At 34.4% G+C, this 11,252-nt stretch overlaps 1 non-coding gene across 1 annotated transcript; it reads right to left on the bottom strand.

The window, feature by feature from the left end:
* Window positions 1-10,568: 10,568 nt before the first annotated feature.
* LOC131247502 (small nucleolar RNA R71) lies at window positions 10,569-10,675 on the bottom strand. Its single transcript, XR_009171790.1, has one exon. It is a non-coding gene; the product is annotated as a small nucleolar RNA R71 (small nucleolar RNA).
* Window positions 10,676-11,252: the final 577 nt, after the last annotated feature.

Raw genomic sequence — 11,252 nt, forward strand, 5'->3', positions numbered from 1 at the left:
CCGTGGCTATACGTAGAAGCTTGGCCGAGCTATAGAATGAATGGCTATGTCCTACAGGGGGTGATTAGGATAAAATAAAATTTATACCTTTTAATACATAGTTGCTTAGTAAAACTAATACATGCCAATTTAAACTAAGGCAATTAACTCTGAGGCTTCCAATCCATTAAGGGTCCAATCACATATACTTCGATAGATATGTCAATCAAGCAACTAGCCTTTAAATGATAGTGTACATGTGTGTGAGATGTGCTAACTATTCAAATCTTAGCATTCATCTAATCATTCATACGTATAATTCATTAATCGAATACATAAATATAATTAGAAAAGTGCTTAAATTAAAATCCCAAACACAAGTATATATAGTGTTTTTGTTTCTTTACTAAATTCCTGGAAGACGCACTCTCCCTAAGTGTACCGGTATTCACTTCGAATGTTTTAAATCAGGTTCACCTTTAACCTTTACAGCCTCACACAAGGACCATAATATTACATAAGAACCTAGCATACACTCCCGTCATAGGCTCCTGTAAGAGACTTTATTTGATTTTCCATTAGCTAAGTAATAACCTCGGTCTTAGTCCAAGGACCGAGGTTTACTCCCACTAAAGGCTCCCATGAAGATTAACATGTACATGTTCATGAAACTCAAGTGCAGGATTACAAAGTACTAATAACTCGGTGAGACCAAGGTTGAATCCATAGGGAATGGGGAACACGGTCTAGAATTAATCTAAGTCTAATGTGTTGGTCTGGGTTTTAATCTAGCGATTTAGGAAAGAGTTTTTTTTTAAAAAAAATAAAAAATAAAAGACTACAGATCTAAGAATCCACTCAAAGCAATCACAATATCTAATTTATTGATTTAATAGATAATTCAATTGGAATCGAAATCCTGCCCTATCCAATCGGAAGATAATTCTGTTAAATCATCATTCATGTTTTAAAATATATTTGAACTTCATTTGAATTGGTTCCCACATCATGTACTAAAGTTTTGATAGTAGAGAATGCAAGACATCTATTATGCCTGAAGTCAATGATAGATCAATGAATTTTGCACAGCAAAACCTTGCAAAATAGATAAGAAACTATTCTTAGCTTTTCTAAGAATCCAATGTGCCCGGTGTCGACAATGGATCAAAGTAAACTAAAGATATATCTTCATTCAAACCAAATATTAATACATTGTTAAGCATTCAAATCAAATAACGTGAATTAAAGTAAACTAAACAATAAGAAAAACTATAAGCTTTATCCCTTAGCCTTAGCTAATTGATTAGTCTAACAATTGACTAACATCTTAGAATAAAAACTAAAAGATCTACTAGAACCCATGAAGAAATTGAAGTAGAAGAATGTTGTTGGCACACCACCTAAGCCTTCTCTCCCATTCTAAACCCTAGAAGATAATTTGGAATATCTTAGGGACTTCTTTAAATAGTTATGGAACTCCAACTTTTGCATTGCCTTAGAAGACTTTGCAACCAACTTGATTTTACAGATCTCTCACAGCTTTTATGGCATCAAAGCTCTGCCGATTGGATCGAGTGAAATGGGAAATTGTCTAGCAACGAACTTTTAAATTCATTGATTTTCTCGATGACATTAAAGGGTGAATGAATATGTTCAGCAATTAAGAAAATTCATGATTTTCTCGATGGAATCGAAGAAGGTTCGATGGGATCGAAGTTTCCTTCGATGGTATCGAATGTCTTCCATGATATCGAAGGTCTATTTCTTCAATTTTTTAGGACTTTGTCTTTCTGTCCCTGAATTTTCAGGATTCATTTTCCTTGGTTTCTTCACTTCAAATCTTCAATTTTCTTCATTCCTCACTTAATTTCCTTGGATCTTTAGTACTTGAATTCTTTAATATTGTCCTTTATATATCCAATAATAGTGTTCAATGACACTCCTTGGCAATGATGCCAAAACTTGTTCACGAACCTCAAGTGCAGGGTTTCGAAGTAGTAATAACTTGGTGAGATCGAGGTCAATCCATAGGAAATGTGGAACACGGTATAAAAATAATTTAAGTCTAATGTATTGGTTTGGGTTTTAATTCAGCTATCTAGGAAAGAGTTTTAAAATAAATAAATAAATGACTAAGGATCTAGGAATCTACACATAGCAATCAAAATATCTATTTTACCAATTAAATGGATAACCCAATTGGAATTGAAGTCTTATCCTATCCAATTGGAAGATAATTATGTTAAACCATCATTCGTGTATACATAGAAATCTCTTACAAAATAGATAAGAAACTATTCTCAGCTTTCTTAAGCATCCAATGTGCCCAGAGTTGACAATGGATCAAAGTAAACTAAAGATATATTTTCATTCCAACCAAATATTAATGAATTGTTCAACATTCAAATTAAATAACTTGAATCAAAGTAAACTAAACATTAAGAAAAACTACAAGCTTCATCCCTTTGCCTTAGCTCAAAGATTAACCTAACAAGATTAACATCTTAGAAGAAAAACTAAAAGATCAACTTGAATGCATGAAGAAATGGAAGTAGAAGAATATTGTCGGCGATCCACCTAAGCCTTCTCTCCATTTCCAAACCCTAGAAGATGATTTGAAATATCCCAGAGACTTCTTTAAATAGTTTTGGAATTTCAACTTTCGCACTGCCTTAGAAATATTTACAACCAACTTGATTTTACGTAGCTAGCACAACTTTGATGGCAACTTCGATGACATTAAAACTCTGCCGATTGGATCGAGTGAAATGGAAAACTTTCCAACAATAAACATTTAAATTCACTTATTTTCTCGATCTCATCAAACTTCCTTCGATGGCATCGAACACTCTTTTGATGGCACGTTTGATGGCATCGAATACTCCTTTGATGGCATCGAATAGTGCATGAATATGTCCAGCAGCTAAGTTGAAAAATTCATGATTTTCTCGATGAAATCTAAAAGAGTTTGATGGGATCAAAGTTTACTTCGATGGCATCGAAGGTCTATTTTTGTAATTTTTCAGGACTTCATCTTTCTAGCCCTGGAATTTCAAAATATAATTTTTCTTACCTTGAATTTTCAGGATTCATTTTCCTTGGTTTCATTACTTCGAATCTTCGATACCCTTCATTCTTCACTTGGTTTTCTTGGATCTTTAGTACTTGAATTCTTTAATATTGTCCTTCATAGATCTAATTCTTCATTATCTTCTTTTCATCTCTAAATCCATCTTTTTAAGCGTATATTCATCATAGGCTTCCGAATCACCTCGTATGATAAAAATGTATATAATTAAATTAAATTAACACTTAAATGCTAGGAAAACTAATGTAATTGAAGGGTTAAATATGTAATATTTAAGTCTCAATAGTAAACGCACATGTTCAGTAAATTTGGCCCTAAATAATAACCTAAGTCCTACAAAAGAACCTATTGAGTTTGTGATATAAATTCTTATCCTCAATCCTACACAAGGAAAATAGGTATGGACTCATAGATGACACTTATCAAAATGTGCCCAGTTGATGCATTGTTCTTGAGTCATTTTTTTCAAAGCTCTCTCATACTTAAATCTGCTCCTTAATTACTCCCCCAATTGTTGATACCAATACTTATTAGTGCATTAAATTTAAGATCAAACACCTTGCATGCGATGTTCCATTTGAGGTAACCAAGGTGATGGAAGGGTGGTAGAATCTTGTACAACTAATGAGATAATTAAAATCTTAGGTGATTCACCAAAAATGGTCTTCTATAGGATTTAAATAAAGAATATACTAATTAGATTGGGTTTAAGCTCTAAAAATGGTTGAGTTCAGGTTCATCTTCTCATTGGATATTGGAATCCTCATTAGAGTGTTAAAGCTCATGAAGATGACTTAAAATTCATGTGATTAGAGGTTTAGGATATGGGATATTAATATGGAATCACTTAACCTTCTATTGCACTAAAAATACCATAAAATGACTAAGAAATGAATGCTCATTTTATAGAGTTCGTGCTACAACAACTATAAAATGACTAGTTAACGACTCTTTTGATCCAATCGAAAGCCTCTTCGATGAGTTCAAAGGTCTTTCGATAGGATTGAACAATCCTTCGATTCAATTGAGAAAATTTAAAAATTTATCTATTAAGTTGTTGGACTAAACCTTTGATCGGATCAAGTGCTCATTCAAATCCATCGAGTCCCATCGACATTTTATCGATGGGATTGAGGACCACTCGAAAACTGTTGTTTTAGGCATACAATTTCATAGTAACTCTGTACCTCTTCTAGCCTACTTATCATGTTACGATTGAGGTTCTAAGGCTAAGGGGTGATCAACAATGTTTACCTATTTAGGTTAGGATCATCTAAACATTCAAGGGTTGTTTTGGGTTAAAGTTAGGGTCACCAAGACACCTTATATACATGTTCTTTCCTCCCTAATGCTCTAGTCATTATGTGTCTTTGATTTTCAACTTCCAAGAGCTCAATCGACTCCCTGACATACAGACACACATTATTGATTGCCAAGGTGCATAAATCAGTGCATTAATAATCTCCCCATTTGTTAATTACATGACAAAAATCTAACTTTGACAATGTCATGGTTCATAAAAAATGACATAACGAAACAATGATAAATATTACATGTTAAATTAAAAAAGATTTATAACTCAATATAAATAAGACATGTAAAGCATGCATTACTCCCCCATACTTGCTCCCCCTATCTTCATTAATCCCTGAAATAAATAAAACCCATTTAATAAAATTCACTTGTTTTGGTGGGACTTGATCTTTCTCTCCTATTTTGTCAGTATTTGACAAAATTAAGAATACACCAACAAACCCATAATATAGCAAAAAAATTATAAGTCATATATGTTACTATAAGCACATACTAAGAAGGGAATATGATGCATATACACATTAAATATATGGAGCATGCTTATTATGGTCATTCAAAAGATATATCAATCAAAATAGAAATGATTAATTATAGTTTAATAATAAACATATGATACTTAAAATTAAGAAAATTTAAAGTTAAAACTATAAAAATACAAATGATGTTATAATCTTTAAATATATCAATTAAGCATAAGATGAGGATAAATCCTCTGATTTTACTATAAGATCACACTAATGAAGCTAAAATCCTCATATTTAACTATTAAGCTCAACAAATAAGGCTTAATCCTCTAATGTAACAATTCAACCCCAAGGGACCTTCTTAGGTCACATATCTTAGGTGTTATGGTCTTCTAATTGTTTAAGGAGGGAATTGGTGGTGGAGGCCTTTAAGACATGTAAGTGGCGAAAGTCTCCATCACTAAAGGAGTCTCCTGTATCAGATTTAAAATCCTCCATATCATCTCATGTTGTCACCATAGCCTTAACTTTGGATCTTACTTTACTAGTGTAATTAATGGCAATCTGTTTATAACCCTCACAATTGTAACATTGGACTTGCTTAGGTTATTTAAGAGATTTACCTTTATGATTCTCAATCATCTTGTCCCTTTTTATCAAAACTCTTCAATCTATTCAATTTGAGAAATTTCTTGAGTTTATTTTCAAAACCCTCATCCTGATCCTTATCATAACTATCAAGATTCAACAATTTTAAGCATATGTTAATCCCTATGAGCTATTTTAACGACGGGTAGTTTCTTTGCTCTAGAGGAGCCTTAAATTGTAGTTCATATATTTGTAATGAACCTAAGAGTTCTTCTACATTCATCTCATTTATATACCTATACCCTTCTATCGAAGTTGTCATGTGAGTGAAACTATCCAAAAGGGATTTAAGTATTTTCCTACATATACGACTATCCGGGATCTTCTCTCCTAAATCCCACACGGAGTTGAAAATATCATTATATTTTTAATAAAACTCTATGAAAGTTTCAGACTCTTTCATTCTTATGTTTTCGAATCAGGTCATTAAGAGCTGAAGCTTCATTTTTTTTAACTTTGCTAATTCTCTCGTGGGAAACTTCCAATATCTCCCACGCTTCCTTACCCGTTTCACATGTGCAATACGTTTAAATTTATTAGAGGAAACCATGTAGTAAATATCATTAAGAGCTTCAGAATCATAGGTATACCGCGATCTCTCATCGGCACTTCATTTAGATTTATCTTTAGGAGCATTAATGGTTCTACCATCAGCCATGACAATTTTCCAAACCATAGGGTGAATGCATTTTAAAAATTCCTTTATCCTAGTTTTTCAATAGTCATAATTAAACTCATCAAAATATATTAGTCGTGTGATTGCACACCCTTCTTAGGTAGACATCATTCTCAGTTCCTTAGATCAACTTAAGGTAGTTATGCTCTTAAAGAGTTACCCATTCTAATACTAACCCGGGGATGTCAAGTGGAGGCGGAATTTGCAGGGGAGTTGATGGTAACATCATGTTTGTATTTTCTAACGGCTATGTGTCTTGCACAAACAACAATGCATAATTTAGAGCATTTATGAGGGGCTTTTTCTTTCAGCTAACCTGGGGCCGTTGAAGGTGGTGGTTGAATCAAATTCTAAGTTGGTGGTGGACTCACTGAACCACGTTTCGCAGGTAGGATGGAAATAGAGGCACTGGGCGGCTCGCATTTCCAGTCTCAATAGGCTAGGTTGTTTCTATTTTGTTCACATCAAGAGATAAGGGAATGGCCCGACAGATGGGTTGACATGAGAAGGCAACGATCTCCAACGTAGCCGCTGGTACAAGAAGGCATGCAAGCTCCCATTAGCTATCCGGGGGATGTTTCTTCTAGATAAGGTGACGCTCGATGCCATTAAAGAATTGGACTATGTATAGGTTTTAAGATAGGTAGCCCTGGAGGTCATTTTGTGCTCCAAAGGAAACCCGAAGTATAGTATCTGCCAAGAAATTTTCTTAAAAAAAAAGTAAGATCCAAAGGTAAGGCTATGACAACAACATGGGATTTTCGTACAATGAATAAGATGAAGATGGAGGAGATGAGGACTTGTAAGAGGCCTACAACCAGTTGTATACTAAATGTATGAAGATTGTTAAACACTTGAGTCAAATTAAGGTAGAAAATAATCAATTGGCTAATAATCTAGAAAAAGTAAAATCTGAAATGTCTCCCTTGTACCCAAAAAGAAAAATCTCAAGTATGATTTAGATGAGACTTTGGGGAGATATACGGGCCTGAAATATGAGCTTTAAACAGTTAAATCTGTAAATCAAGGCATGAGATTAGAGGTTAACCAAATTGATTCTCTTCTTGCCAATACTAAGGCTAAGGTTGCCCAACTGCACTAAATAAGTACATCTATTGGTATGAGTAAGCCTGTAACATCCTATACTTTTTAGTACTCGTGTGTTACCCGATAACCTAACTTATGGAATTGCTCATCTTCATTTCTAACCTAAATCTAGCGGTTAGAAGTAATCTTCATCTACGGATCAAGCCATCCATCCACTAATTTTTAAGCTGAACAATCATATCATCAGGTCCACTGTTTATCGAGACCCAAAGCATCAAATTTTGTCGTCCTTCGAATCCACAACACTTGATTTGCCAATCCACAACCTAATCATCACAACTAGAACATCAGCCTAGTACCTCAACTATTGAATCTCATTTAGGTCAACCCTAGGAACCTTATAATTGTGGGTGATCAGATTGAATGCAATCTGGCCATCAAATTGACAAAAATCTATAATTAAAGGACTAAAACCTAAATTTATGGCCCACCTGACAGCTGGATCTGTTGGAATATTTGTATGATGACCTATCAGGAGTAGTAGAGATGGATTGACAGTGTGGATCTTACTACGAAACACGTGGACCCAGATTTTAGGTGTGTGCATGTGCACGGATCTCGCACTCCTACGATGCACTAGACTGCATAGCCAATCAAATTGGGCACTGGCCTGAATTATATTGAAATGGAAGGGAATATCTCCTTGATTTCACGATGAACACTATTTACACAAACAACATTTGTCTTCTCGAGTTAGGGCCCACCATCATGGATCATTGCAATGATTTGAGCCGTTCATCTGGAAAGGCATCCAAATCCGACCAAGCCCCAGAGTTTCCAAGTGTTTATACATGTGTGCATTGTTAAGGGTCAAATATTGTATATTATCCCCCATTTATATCTTGGTTTTATGAACATGATACTGCTTAATGTCCTATTTTACTCATGTTTGTGTTGCAAGGTGAATTTAAGAGCTTGGATTGAAAAAAGTGCTAAAAGCATGAATTTGATACTCAAAGATGACTAAGGCAAGGGATGGATCTTAGGAGACCAAGATTGAAAAATTTACATGCCAAAGATCCAGAGAAACCAAGTGAGGAATGAAGAGAATCAAAGATTTGAAGTGAAGAAAAGAAATCCTGAACTTGTCTTGAAAACAAACATATTCCTTAAATTGTCTTGAAAAAACATATTATGAAACTCGGAGTTTATTTTAGCTGTGCAGAGTGAAGTATATTTTGAAAAACTCCGCAAAGTGAAGTTTAATTTATCAAACTACAGAGAGTGTATAAATTTTAGGTAGTTTCTAGATTTTTTCAACTAGGTGTGAAAGTTGGTGTTGCACGATTATAAATACGAGTCCCCAGGGCATCCCTAGGCATCATCTAGGGTTTGGAGGAGCAAAGCATATGGGTGGAGAGCCATCGTCAAGCGTTTTTCTTCTCTTTCTCCTTAGTTTTTCATGTTTTCTTCTAGGGTTTATAGATTCAATCATGTTTATGGTTGGCTAAACCTCTTAGCTAGGGCTAAGAGGTGAAGCTTGTAGTGTGATGGGATGTTTCTATTGCTTTAATTCATGTTTATGTTGAACTTATTTTAATTCTAGTTTGATATTTAAGGAATACTTTCAGTTTTTTTAATGGTTTATTGTGACTCAAACTACAGTAGATCTGCAATAGCTTTAAGTATCTTCTTTTCATGTTTTGAGATTATGAAATTAGGAAATCCTGTTGTTCACCATCGCCTCTTGGACATGGTTGGATGATGGAATCCATTCTAATCTTCATAATTCTCCTATGTTTGTGGAATTGGAATATCCTATTGTTTGTCATTGTCTCTAGGGCATGGCTAAGTGATGGAATCACTTCCAATCCTTACAACTCTCATCCATTGAGAATTAGGTCAAAGGAAGTTGAGAATTGGTTTTATTGCTATATCTTCCAACTGGATATGATAGGACTCCGATTCCAGTTGTCCTTGAATTAAGCATAGTATCACCCTGATTGTTATAAGTGGATCATTGGAAACCCTAGTTCCCACCTTTGAATTTCTTAAGTTTCTAATTAAAACTCTCATAATTACTTCCTTTTATTTCAGATTTAGATTCATATCTTTTTCTAGTTCTACTTCTAGTTGATTTCAAAATACTCACGAGATTAGTCCCTGTGGATTCGACCTTGGTCTCACCGAGATTATTACTACATCGTGACTCTACACTTGGGGTTGTAAACAAGTTTTTGGCACTGATGCTAGGGATTAATGGTTGAGTTTTTCTGAGATTAACTAGTTTTGGAATTAGTTTAAGATTAGGGTTTTTCTACTTTCTATTTTTATGTTAGGGTTTTTTTTTCAGAATTATTTTAGAAACTAACTTAGATTTTTATTTCTAGGTTTTGAAACTTTCCTTTTTTGTTTTTAGAAACTAATTTACTTTCTAATTCTAGGATAGATACTTTCCTAATTTGTTTTTAGAAACTAATTTTTTATTTTGAAAAAACTTTCCTAATCCATTTTTAGAAACTAATTTCCTTTCCTTTTTCTATTTTTAGAAACTAACTTACTTTTTATTTTTAGAAACATTCATTTTTCTTTTTTTAGAAACTAGGTTGCTTTCTAAGTTCTTCTTTTAGAAACTAATTCACTTTCATTTTTCTTTTGCAAGATCCCAAAATAGAAACTTCTAATTTGGTTACTTCTTTCTAATTCTCTCTCTTTCTATTTCTAAATTTCTATTTTCCTCTTTCCGTTTAGGTTTAAGTTAGATTCTGAAATTGAGGGCTGAGAATGTCTCATGCCCAAGTGGGTTCGTGATAACACTCGATGTCTCTTGAGTGAAGGAGGATTAGTTGAGGGGTTATCTATCCATCTCAGGATTAGAAACCACTCGAGATCCATAGAGTTAACTGAAGTTATGGCTGCCAATCAACCTCCAAATCCACCTCAATATAGGGTTGAGGAAATTTAGGATGAGAATGAGGTGCATCAAGCAGCCCCACCTCGCACTTTAAGAGATTATTTACAACTAGCAGGGGTGAGGATACCTTCATGCATGGTTTTTCCAGAAAATACAGGATATATGTATATCAAGCTAGGGGCGATCCAACTCCTTTCAAAATTCCATGGACTTGAATATGAAAATCCATATTTACGCATGAAAGAGTTTAATGAGATCATGGCCACTCTATATTTTCTGAACGTGTCTGAGGACACGGTTAGGCTGAAACTCTTTCCCTTGTCCTTAAAAGAGAAAGCTAAGACGTGGTTGCATTTATTACATCCACGATCTATTGGCAAATGGAACGACATGACATGGGAGTTCATAAAGAAAATTTTCTCGTATCATAAAACGAACACCCTTAGAAAATCGATCATGAACTTTGCCCAAAAGAAAGATGAAACATTCTTCTAATGTTGGGAGTAGTTCAATGATCTTGTCAATTCATGCCCACAACATGGTTTGAAACTTGGTGAATAATAAGTTTTTTTTTATGATGGACTGACTTCTTCCATGCGCCAAATGGTCGAGACAATATGCAATGGGTAATTCATGAACAAAGAGGTTGATAATGTGTGGGATTATTTTGACAAGCTTGCTGAAAACACATAATCATGGGACATCTCCCCAAAATCAAGCACCACTTTTAGGCCTACTCAATCAAAGGAGAGGGGCGGAATTTATCTTCTGAAAAAGACGATGATATAAATGCTAAAGTGGCTAATCTTACAAGAAAACTCAAGGCCATGGAACTAAAGAAGGATAAGGATACGGAAACTGTTTGTGGTATTTGTACTTGTAACATTCACACAACTAAAAATTGTCTAACAGTACCTACTTTTCAAAAGGGACTGATTGAACAATCTAATGCCATGAATAATTACCAAAGACCTTTCAGTGGATCCACTTCAAATACATATAATCCTAATTGGAGAAATCATCCAAATTTCAATTGGAGGAATGGACAAACTGCTATTCCTCATGGATTCCCTAATGAAATTCTAAATCAAGGGAAACCTCAAGAGGATCCGGTTTTAAAGC

The sequence above is a fragment of the Magnolia sinica genome, chromosome 5, assembly GCF_029962835.1.
Source record: "Magnolia sinica isolate HGM2019 chromosome 5, MsV1, whole genome shotgun sequence".
Classification (NCBI taxonomy): Eukaryota; Viridiplantae; Streptophyta; class Magnoliopsida; order Magnoliales; family Magnoliaceae; genus Magnolia; species Magnolia sinica.